Here is a 10,812-nt window from a genome sequence, read left to right on the forward strand (position 1 = left end):
ACTTCTGCATGCTTGTCCTAGATGTTCTTACCACTGAAGCATGAATGCCTGAAGTTCCTTCCTGACCATTAACTCTGAAATCAAGTGAAGAAAGGAAGGTCACAATAGTGTAGGTGGTGTAAGAGCCAACCACAGCAGGGTTGCAGGGGGGAAATGACGGAGTTGCCCTGTCAACAGCCCGAGTCTCCCTTCTCCTTTGCTTTCTCAGCTTGTCTCAGAAGCTGCCCCACAACAACCAGGACTTTGCTACAGTTTGGCTCCAAGGTACTTACCTGCAGGCCTCTGAGTAAGCTCTTGAGAAACCCAGGCAGGGCGTCCTTAGAGCATGAAGAAGCATACGATCAAAGATCTCTTTCCTCCAGCTCCTGGCTGCATCCTGACTCCCAGGAATCTGGAAATAGAAAGAAAGAAACAGGAGACAGATAGACATTACCCCAGGTTCAACCTGTCTGGTCTTTGTTGTCACAGCCCTAATTTTTCATCTGATGTTTCCGAGACTCATCTTTTGTGTCTGTTCAACAGCATTGCCTCCTCTCCAGTCTCTGCTTCTAGTGAATCAAAATTTAACTCCATCTACATAGTTAAAATAGTCTGTGTGAATCACTGCTTTCCTCACGTCCTTCCTCAAGAACAATCGTTTACTGAATTCAATTTGGAACGCTTAGTGGAGATTTCTGCAACTCCTCATCACCTTTATAGTTGCTCCTCTCAACCATGCAAACCTGAATAAAACCCACGTCAGTGGTTGGATCTAGCCTGGAGCCTGTGTGGAAACACAAGAATGGACAGGATTGTATCTGAAAAGTGTAGTGAAATTATGTTGCACGCTATTGCATACCTGTTCTTTCTATGGACATGAATGTCTTGAGTATTCACATGGAGGGGGTCCATGCACGAGTGCACAAATGTAAAGAAATGTGCCTGAAGGTGGTGTGAGCATTTTCTAGAACTCTGTGCTCGAAGCTTCACTCCATAAACCTCTTTTACTGGCAGGACTCTGAAAGCCAAGGGCTGTGTAATAATTTACATTGCATCGTCCTTCCTCTTTTGCTCCCCTTCTTGCCTAGGATGAAAAACTAAAGACTGACGGTGACATCCCTTTGGAGGAGCCAGGAATGTCATTCATCCTGTCTCTCTCCGTCTACCCCTCTAGAGCTTTTCTTCTCACTCCACTCCTTCTGTTTTGCTTTAGGAGCTCGAGAGGCCAGTCTTTCTGTCTGTCTCCTCTTCTTCTCCAAACCTTGTCCGCTGACTCCTTCTGAAATGTTCTCCTCACTGGGGCAGCCACCTTGGGTCAAGTTGAAGGAGAAGGACTTTTCAGTTGATCCAATCATGAGACTCCCTCCCTCCCTGGCCCTCTGCTCTAATAAAAGTCCTCCACAGGGATCCAAATAGCTCCAGAGGTTTCCTCCTTTTTCCACTCAAAGCTGTTTTAGTGTAACTTTTAAAGATTCCAGGGAAGATAAATCCACACTTCTGTTGTTCCTCAAGAAGAGTATTTCTAACTCTCAAAGCTTTACCTTTTATCCTTTCCACTGTGGTTTTGGCCATGTTCTCTTTAGATTGTTTTATTTTCACTAGATAGAAAGTTCCAGGCGAAGGATGAGGGGTAAGGATGCCAGCAGAGACAGGGAGACCTGGATACGGTGGTACACTCTATTTTCAGTTTGTGCCTCGCACCTTGTTAGTGATATATTTAGGCTCACTGAGAACTGGAGAATTCTTTTGTCTGTCCTTTGACTCTTAGTCTCTCCTCTCCAGTTGAATTATCTCTCTAGTATTCATCAACCCCCAAGCAACCACTACCACTCCCAAGCAGAGTGAAATAGACTCCATTGCTTCAATAAGCTATCATAGATAGGAAACCCTTCCTGTGGTTAGATCAACTCTCTCTGAAGCAGCATCAGCTCTAATTCTGTGTAGATGGACCACCTTTGGCATCCGCCTTCTATGTAAAGAAAAAGTACCTCTTTTGATGGATTCTTATTCCATTTTTGCACTTCTTCAAAACTCAATTCCACAAAACATGTCTTTATGACTTACGGGTAAAGAAAAATTTCTTAAAACAAGATGTAAATAGAGTAAACCATAATAGAAGAGATGGGTAAATTTGACTACATTAAAAATGTGTTTTCTTTAAAGGCCTTCATCAAAAAAATGATAAGCCATGAACTAGGAGATATTTGTTATTCAATAACTTACAAAGAATTTGTGGACAGAATATATAAAGAATTGATTTAAAAATCATTTTTTATTGTGGGCAAGACATGAATAGGTCATTCACTTAAGTGGAAATCCAAATAGTCAATTAACATCTGAAAAGATGTTCAAACTCTATAGTAATCAATAAAATGCAAATTAAAATTATCCATAGATTGGCAAAATTTAAAAAGGATGACAATACCAAATGTTGATGAGGATAAGGAGCAAAATTCTTATATACTGCTGGATAGAGTATAATCGGCACAACCACTTTGGAAACAATTTAGTTTTATCTTCTAAAGTTGAAGATACACATCAGCCAGCAACTCTATTCATTGTGTGTGTGTGTGATCAAAAACATAGATCAAAAAATTTACCATCTTAACCTTAGGTGTGCAGTACAGTAGTGTTAACTATATGCACAAAGCACGTCTCTAGAACTTTTTCATCTTGCAAAACTGAAACTACATACTGAACAATTCTTTCCCACTTCTCCCAGTCCCTGGCAACCACTATTCTACTTTCTGTTGCTAAGAGTTTGACTATTTTAGATATCTCATAAAAGTGGAATCAGACAGTATTTTTCTCTTTGTTATTGAATTATTTCACTGAACATGATATCTACAAAGTTCATCCATTCTGTAGCATAAGAAAATGTTTCCTTCTTTTTTTTTCCAGAGAAGGAAGGATTTATTACCTGCAGCAAGTAAGAACACTTGCTTTCCCAAAGCAGAGTCTCTCCTTTTTATAAAGACTGAGTCATGTTCCATTGTATTTACATTCTACATTTTCTTTATCCATTCATCTGTTGACAAACAACTGCATTGTCTCTATTTCTTGGTTGTTATGAATAATGCTGCAAGAAACATGGATGTGCAAATATCTCTGTGAGAACTTGTTTTCAATTCTTTTGGATGAATACCCAGAAGTGGGATTGCTAGATCATGATGGTTCTATTTTTAATTTTTGAAGGAACCTCCATATGATTTTATATTTACATTTAGTGGCTGCACATTCCCACCAACAGGGCACAAGTGCTCCAGTTCTCCACATCCTCACCAGCACTTATTTTCTGTTGTTTGCTGTGGTTCGACAGTGGCTTTCCTAATAGGTGTCAGGTGATTATAGTTTTGATTTGCATTTCCCTAATGACTGTAATGCTTAAAATATTTCCATATCCTTGTTGGCTATATGTAAATCTTCTTTGAAGAAATATCTATTAAAGCCCTCTGACCATTTTCTAATTAGATTTTTTTATTGTTGAGTTGTTAGCTTCATATATATGTTATATATTAATCTGTTATCAGCTATGTCTTTTGCAAATGTTTTCTCCCATTCTATAGGTTGCCTTTTCAATCTGTTGATTGTTTCCTTTGCTGCACAGAAGTTTTTAAGTTTGATGTGGTTCCATTTGTCTGTTTGCTTTTGGTGCCATATCCAGAAAACCATTGCCAGATCCGGTCTCATAAAGCTTTCCTCTATATCTTCTTCCAGTTTCAGATCTCATATGCAGGTATCTAATTAAGTTCTAGTTAATTTTGGTATCTGGTGTAAAGTAAGGGTCCAATTTTATTCTTTTGCACATGGATATCCAGCTATCATAATACCATCTGTTGACATTATTCTTTCCACATTGTGTGGCCTTGGCACCTTTTTCAAAGATTATTTGGCTATATATATATTTGAGGGCTTTTTAGCAGGTTCTCTATTCTATTCATCAGTTATATGTCTGTCTTTATGCCAAAACCATACTGTTTGGATTACTGTAGTTTGTTCCTCTTTTTTAACAAATGAACTTTTATTTAATTATTGTCCATGCTGGATCTCCATTGCGCTGCTTTTCTCGCTGTGGTGTGCAGGCTTAGTTGTCCCACCAGCATATGGGATCTCAGTTCCCTGACTAGGGGTTGAACCTACATCTCCTGCACTGGAAGATGAATTCTTAACCACTGGACCACCAAGGAAGCCCCTGCAACTTTTTAATATGTTTTGAAATCAGAAAGTGCAAGGCTTCCATTTTTGTTTTTCTTTTTCAAAATTGTTTTGGTTATTCAGGGGTTTTTGGAGATTGCATATGAATTTTAAGTTTCTTTTCCTATTTTTGCAAAAAAGGCCATTGGGATGTTGATAGCGATTGCATTGAATCTGTAGATCACTTTGGGTAGCATGGACTTTTCAACAATATTAAGTCTTTTAATCTATGAACATGGGACATCTTCTGATTTATTTGTCTTCTTTAATTTCTTTCAGCATTGTTTTAGAGTGTACAAGTCTTTAGTTTCTTGATTAGGTTTCTTGTTTTGCATTTTATTGATAAGACAGTCACTCAGGTGTAACCACAAGAAGAGATAGAGGATATGCTCAGGAAAAATAAAGTTTATTATATTCACCCATGCTAGAAACAGGAGGCACCCCACGTGGGACCACATGGGGAAACACCAGGGTGATCAGGAGGCAGAAGACAGGAGTGAGAGGAAAGTTTAAGCTGTAGAATTTCTTGGGATATCCATGGAAAAGGCAAGGCCGGGAAAGGTAAGCAACTTAGGGTTGGTTAGTTCGAGTAATTTTGGTGGACTTTGGGCTGTAGAGATGGTTTCTGGTTGCCTGGTATCTAGTCCTGGAATGATAAGGCAAAGGAATATCTGCACTAGCTAGATGGAGGAGGCAGGACTGCCAAGTGGTTAGTTTGCATACCAAAGGCATGCTTCCAGCTGGGTTTTTTTTACTTTCTCTAAAAATTGGCTAGCCCAGGAAGGGCAGTCTCAACCCAGCCAGAAAGGTCTTTTAAGATGTCAAAACATCATAATATACAGGGAAAAATTAATATATAAAAAGATACATTTATCTATATACATTAAATATATACACATAATACATTTATTCCTAAGTGATTTATTATTTTTGATGTTATAAATGGGATTAGGCTTCCCAGGTGGCTCAGTGGTAAAGAATCTGCCTGCAACGCAGGACACCTGGGCTTGATCCCTGGGTCAGGAAGACCTCTTGGAGAAGGAAATGGCAACCCATTCCAGTCTTCTTGCCTGGGAAGTCCCATGGACAGAGGAGCCTGGAGGGCTACTTCCATGAGGTCACAAAAGAGTCGGATACAACTTAGCAGCTAAACAACAACAACAAATGGGATTATTTTCTTTGGATTGTTTATTGTTAGAGTATCAAAATGCAACTGATTTTTGTGTCTTGATTTTGTATCCTGCAACTTTGCTGAATCTGTTTATTATGTACATGGGCATCTGTTTTATTTATTTAAGAGTTTATATATATATATTTTTAAAATAATTTTATTTATTTATTTTTGGCCATGCTGGGTCTCTGTTGCTGTGTGAGCTTTTGTCTAGTTGTGGAGAGCAGGGGCTAATTTCTAGTTACACTACACAGGCTTCTGATTGTGGTGGCTTCTCTTGTTGCGGAGCACTGGCTCTAGGGTGCTCGAGCTTCAGTAGCTGTGGCACATAGGCTCAGCCTGTGGTACACAGGCTTTGTTGTTCTGCAGCCTATGGGATCTTCCTGGATCAGGGATCAAACCCATGTCTCCTGCATTGGCAGGCTGACTCTTTACCACTGAGCTCCCAGGGAAGTATGATGTGTCTGAAAATTTTAAAAATGTTCACTCATTCAACAACTATTTATCAAATACCTACTATGTGCCAGTCCCTATTCCTAGGGTTGAGACGTAGGAGTGAAAAAAACAGAAAGAAAAAAAAAACGGATTTCAGAATTAGAAGGTGAAAACAGCAAACATTTAAAATAAATCTTTCAGCCAGGAAAACTGTAAGTAAATCTGTGCCAACTTCTGTCGAGTATGACTCACAATAGTCCAGGAAAGAGCACCTAAATCTGCTATCTCAGAATGAGGCAGTGTTTATGACCTCACGATTTGTTCTGGGCGAGAGGTACAGTGGTTTGGATGATCTAAGGAAAGGATTGTATACTCACCTAGATCAACATTACAGGGAGAAGGTAGAGGTAGAGTTCATCCTAAATAGTAGTTCATCTAAAACATCAGCTAATACAAATAATAGAAAAAGAGCAAATATCATTTGCATTTGTCTTTGGGGTGTGTTACCCTGCAGTTCTAGCATATCTACTCAATGCACTTTCTCTTGCACATTTGAAGAAGTAGTATTAACTTCACACAAGCTGCCTGGTACTATCCAAGAGAAAACTGCTGCTGGTTCAGTCACTCACTCAACAAATGTTTATTGGTCTCTACTAGATGCCAGTTATTGCTCTGGGCATAGCAGATACAAGACAAGTAAATTTGATTCCTGTCCTGAATCAGTTTAGTTTATAGAGAGGTAGTAGAGGAAAACTGATTTCTCAAAACACTTTAAAACAACATTATAAACGTTAAGATGAAAATAGGAACAAGGCCTTCCCTAGTGTTTCAACGGCTAAGACTCCAGGCTCCCAATACAAAGGGCCCGGATTCTATCCTTGGTCAGGGAACTAGATCCCACATGCTGCAATGAAAGAACCCACATGCCTAATATCTAATCTCTGGTGGAGCCAAATACATATAAATAAATAAATAACTTTTTAAAGAGGCAAAACCCTTTTTTAAAAAAAGAAAGTATAAACAAAATGCCAGGAGCATATAGGAGGGACCACCCAACTCTTTAGAGGGGAACACAGCCCTCTCAGAAGTGGTGATACTTAAGCTGCATTGAAGAACAAGTAGAAATTTTCCAGAAGGAGAAGGGCATTTCAGACGGAAGAACCAACATATGAAGACATATGTGGCTTCACAGAGCACAGGACAACAGGCAAGTCAACATGGCGGCAGCCTCGGGTAAGTGATGTGGAGTTTGAATGATGGGCAGTTAGTGCCACACCCAAGCGCTTGGCCTCTGTCCTATAGGCAATGCAGAGTCAAAGTTTGAGCAGAGGAGTGACCCAACTGGATTCATATTCCAGAAAGATAATTCTGGTGGTGGCAGTGGTGGGGCAGGTGTAGAAGTTTGGGCTGCAGAATGGAAGATGCCTGGTAGAAAGAAGTATCTAGTGATTGTTGGAATAGTTCAGGGTGATGATCATGGTCTAAGCCAAAACAGAGAAGAGAAGAGATAGCAGAGAAATGTATTCACAAGATATTTCTGAAATACAATTCAACTGGTCACAAGCCTGGAAGATCAACTTGATATGGGAGATAGGGACTTAAAGATAATTGCAGTTTTTGGCTTGAGAGACTGAGTAGACAGTGACTCCATAAACTGAGATAGGAAAAACCAGAGAAGGAAGCTTTGGAAAGATGATGGGTTGAAGAGTGAAAGGGGATTGGCATTTTAGGAGAAAGAGATTCAAGGATAGATTTATTTGGGGTGAGGAAAATGAAAACATGGATCAAGGACAGGTGAAAGAGGAAGGAGATGGGGTGAGAACAGAAGTGGAGAAGTTCATCTGAAAGCAGTAAGGCCATATCTGATCAAACCCAGGTCTCCTGCATTGCAGGCAGACGCTTTAACCTCTGAGCCACCAGGGAAGCCCCTGATTAACATAAGAAACTTGGAAAGGCTATTGGTTATAATAAAATTTAGAGACCAAGGGGATGGAAGTTGTGAGTGTTAGCATTAGCTGGTTTTAATGGAGGGGGCAGTAGGAGGAAAGATCATCTATCAAAGGTGAACAAGCGATGTGAGCTGTGAGAATACACTATTATATGCACTCTCCCAACTATATGTATTAATGAAGTCATAATACTAAGCCCACAGTTGCAATCTACAGCTTAAGAGCTTGCTATTTTCATAGATGTTCTTCTTACTAGTCCTTTGTTCTCTTAGAGCTTCTTTCTTCCCTGTAGACATGCTACTCAAAGTTGGTTGACATCAGAACAACTTCAGTTAGCAAATCAATGTAATTTCTTCACTTTTTTTAAGGTTAAATATAAAATTGGAACCACTGAGAACTGACTTCTGCACAAACTTCTTTTTTTAACTTAAGCTTCCTGATATGGCTCTTCCACTTTGGGCAATTTGATAAATGTTTAGCAAGCTGCTTAAACATTTGAATTCTATGGGAATTCCCAAAGTGTAAATTCCAGAGGAAATACCTAGTCCTCTTCACTGCCCATTGAGAACTTGTGTCCCAGGTACTGTACTAGATGCTAGAGATTAAGAACCAGAGAGACACAGCCTTTGCCCCTGGGCAGCTGACAACTAGGGGAAGCAGGTGTGCTCTGGAATGTAGAAGGCAAGGTGTTTGTTTATTTCACTGTTACCACTGTTTATTTGACAATAATTGACTTAGTCTATAAGTTTAAGACAAACATACTGATACATTTGCTTTTCTTCAGAAATCATACTTATAAAAATTACATAAAGTCTGTCCCAAACCTCCTAAGAAATGTTTATTAATTAAAAATAAGTCTGATTAAGATGCTTTGCCAGGATACAAGAGTGAACTAAGGTGGTGTACAATGTTTTTTTAAAAAAAAAACAATTAAAAAAAAACCTCAAAACGGCAATCTCACCTTGTTTGAGCAATGTATTTTGAAAGGGTTAAACTTCAGGCATTCAGTTCAGTTCAGTTCAGTTCAGTCACTCAGTCGTGTCTGACTCTTTGCGATCCCATGAATTGCAGCATGCCAGGCCTCCCTGTCCATAACCAACTCCCAGAGTTCACCCAAACTCATGTCCATCGAGTTGGTGATGCCATCCAGCCATCTCTTCCTCTGTCGGCCCCTTCTCCTCCTGCCCAAAGATTGACAACCATAAGGGATACTATTTAAAAAATAAACACAGCTCTAGAGGTTACTTTTAAAAAGACAGCACTTTGGGTATCTGAAGACAAGGAGGGCGCGAGGCGCAGGTCCACAGGTCTGCAGGTCCCGTGGGTGGCACCAGGCCATTGTTTCTCAGAAAAAGAGGAGAGTAGATGCCCTTTATCATCTGTTTCTTTTGCTTCCAGTGAGCAGTAAATGCCTAACATAATTAAGAAAAAAAAAAAATCTGGGAACTTCCCTGGTGGTCCAGGTAAGATGTTGTGCTTCCATTGCTGGGCGGCAGGTTTAATTTCTGGTTGTGGAACTGAGATCTCACATGCCACGCAGTGTGACCAAAAAAATAGAAAAAAAATTGTTTTAATTGTTAAAAGAATTGAATCTGAAGGAAGGCAGCCCTTTTTAAGGAAGATAGCGTGTGGCTTATGTGTCTCCATAACATCTCCAGGCAATTCTGTAGCAACTATGGTTACCCTTTTCGTGCTTCAGTTCTCTCTCTGCCAGTTACACTGATTTTTTTTCCCAAATGCAGTGACTCTTTTTGTTTAAAAATCTGTACATTCTTGTTTTGCAGATTCAGATATTTTTTCAAGTTTCTGACAGCATAATTGTTTGGGACATTTCAGCCTGCAGAGGATCTTTATTTTTCTATCTTGCTTTACTTAGTGCTTTGTTAGCATTTTAATAATCCACTAGTGACCTACATCTCCGATAGAGGAGATCCTTAGCAGTTTGAATTCTATTAAGTAATATTTTAAAAGATCAGGAAGTTTGAGGTCCTCATCAGCTGATACCTGTGCTTCTATTTTTCCTGTTTTATCAAATGGTTCTGAAACTTTAAGAAAAAAACTTGCATACATCTGTTGAATCCTGAGTTCCTAAAGCAGATGATGAAGAACCAATTCTATTGCAATCATAGCCAGCGCTTTTGTGGGATCTTGATCCTATCAGATTTAGTAGATGTACCCTCCACTTGGTTATGATATCCTAAAAGGAATATTCATTCATGCTCAAAGAAATCATCTACAGCCTTTACTCCAGAAACAACTACTCCATCTGCTGATTTAACCATGTTTTTAAAGAAATCTTCAAGTTTCTCTTTTTTATTTTTTTCCTTCCACACACAAATCTTTATTAAATTCCAAGAAGATGTAGAAATTTAAATCTTTCCTTAAAATAGGATGTGCTGCCCCATGACACAGGAACACTTCGTGCATTGCCACGGTCTTTTTGAATATTGCCAAATACTCAGCTTCCAACTCCTGTTTCATCTTTATGAATTCTTCCTTTGTCATAGACCCTTTTCCAAGTTTCTGTAGTTCTTCGCTTGAAGCATCACAATCAGGTCTCAGCAGTGCTGGATGGATAATGTAACCTGCATAGTCTTCATTTTCAACAAAGGAATCATTAAGCCAGGTAAATTTCTCATGCTGTCCAACAACAGAAAACTCATTTTATTTAAAATTTGGCAATGAACTCTGTGTGAACAATGAATTTTACTTTATCTCTCTCACTAAGAGAATCAGATATGTCCACCCATAAAGCAGCATCACTTTGAAAATTTTCACTTTGAAAATCTCCATTTATTGCTTTAGGTCCAAGATCCTTCCTGAGAGGAAGTTGGGGCTGTTGTCCAGATCTTCCATCATGGCTGCTCTGAGGCAGGAGGGGCAATATGTTTTATACACAATGAGATGTAGGGAAACTGTGCTCTGTTCACTGCAGTATGGGGGCTCCTTTTTTGTGTGTTGCCTTTTTTTCAGCACATGGAATTTCTCTAATTGTGGCACACATGGGCTTAGTTGCCCCATGGCATGTAGGATCTTAGTTACCCAACCCACGATTTGAATCTTCATCCCCTGCATTGGAAGGTA

At 39.4% G+C, this 10,812-nt stretch overlaps 1 pseudogene; it reads right to left on the reverse strand.

Moving 5' to 3' along the window:
• Window positions 1-341: 341 nt before the first annotated feature.
• Window positions 342-10,587, reverse strand: LOC133248650 (sorting nexin-6-like; annotated as a pseudogene).
• Between the last annotated feature and the right edge of the window lie 225 nt (window positions 10,588-10,812).

The sequence above is a fragment of the Bos javanicus genome, chromosome 5, assembly GCF_032452875.1.
Source record: "Bos javanicus breed banteng chromosome 5, ARS-OSU_banteng_1.0, whole genome shotgun sequence".
Taxonomy (NCBI): domain Eukaryota; kingdom Metazoa; phylum Chordata; class Mammalia; order Artiodactyla; family Bovidae; genus Bos; species Bos javanicus.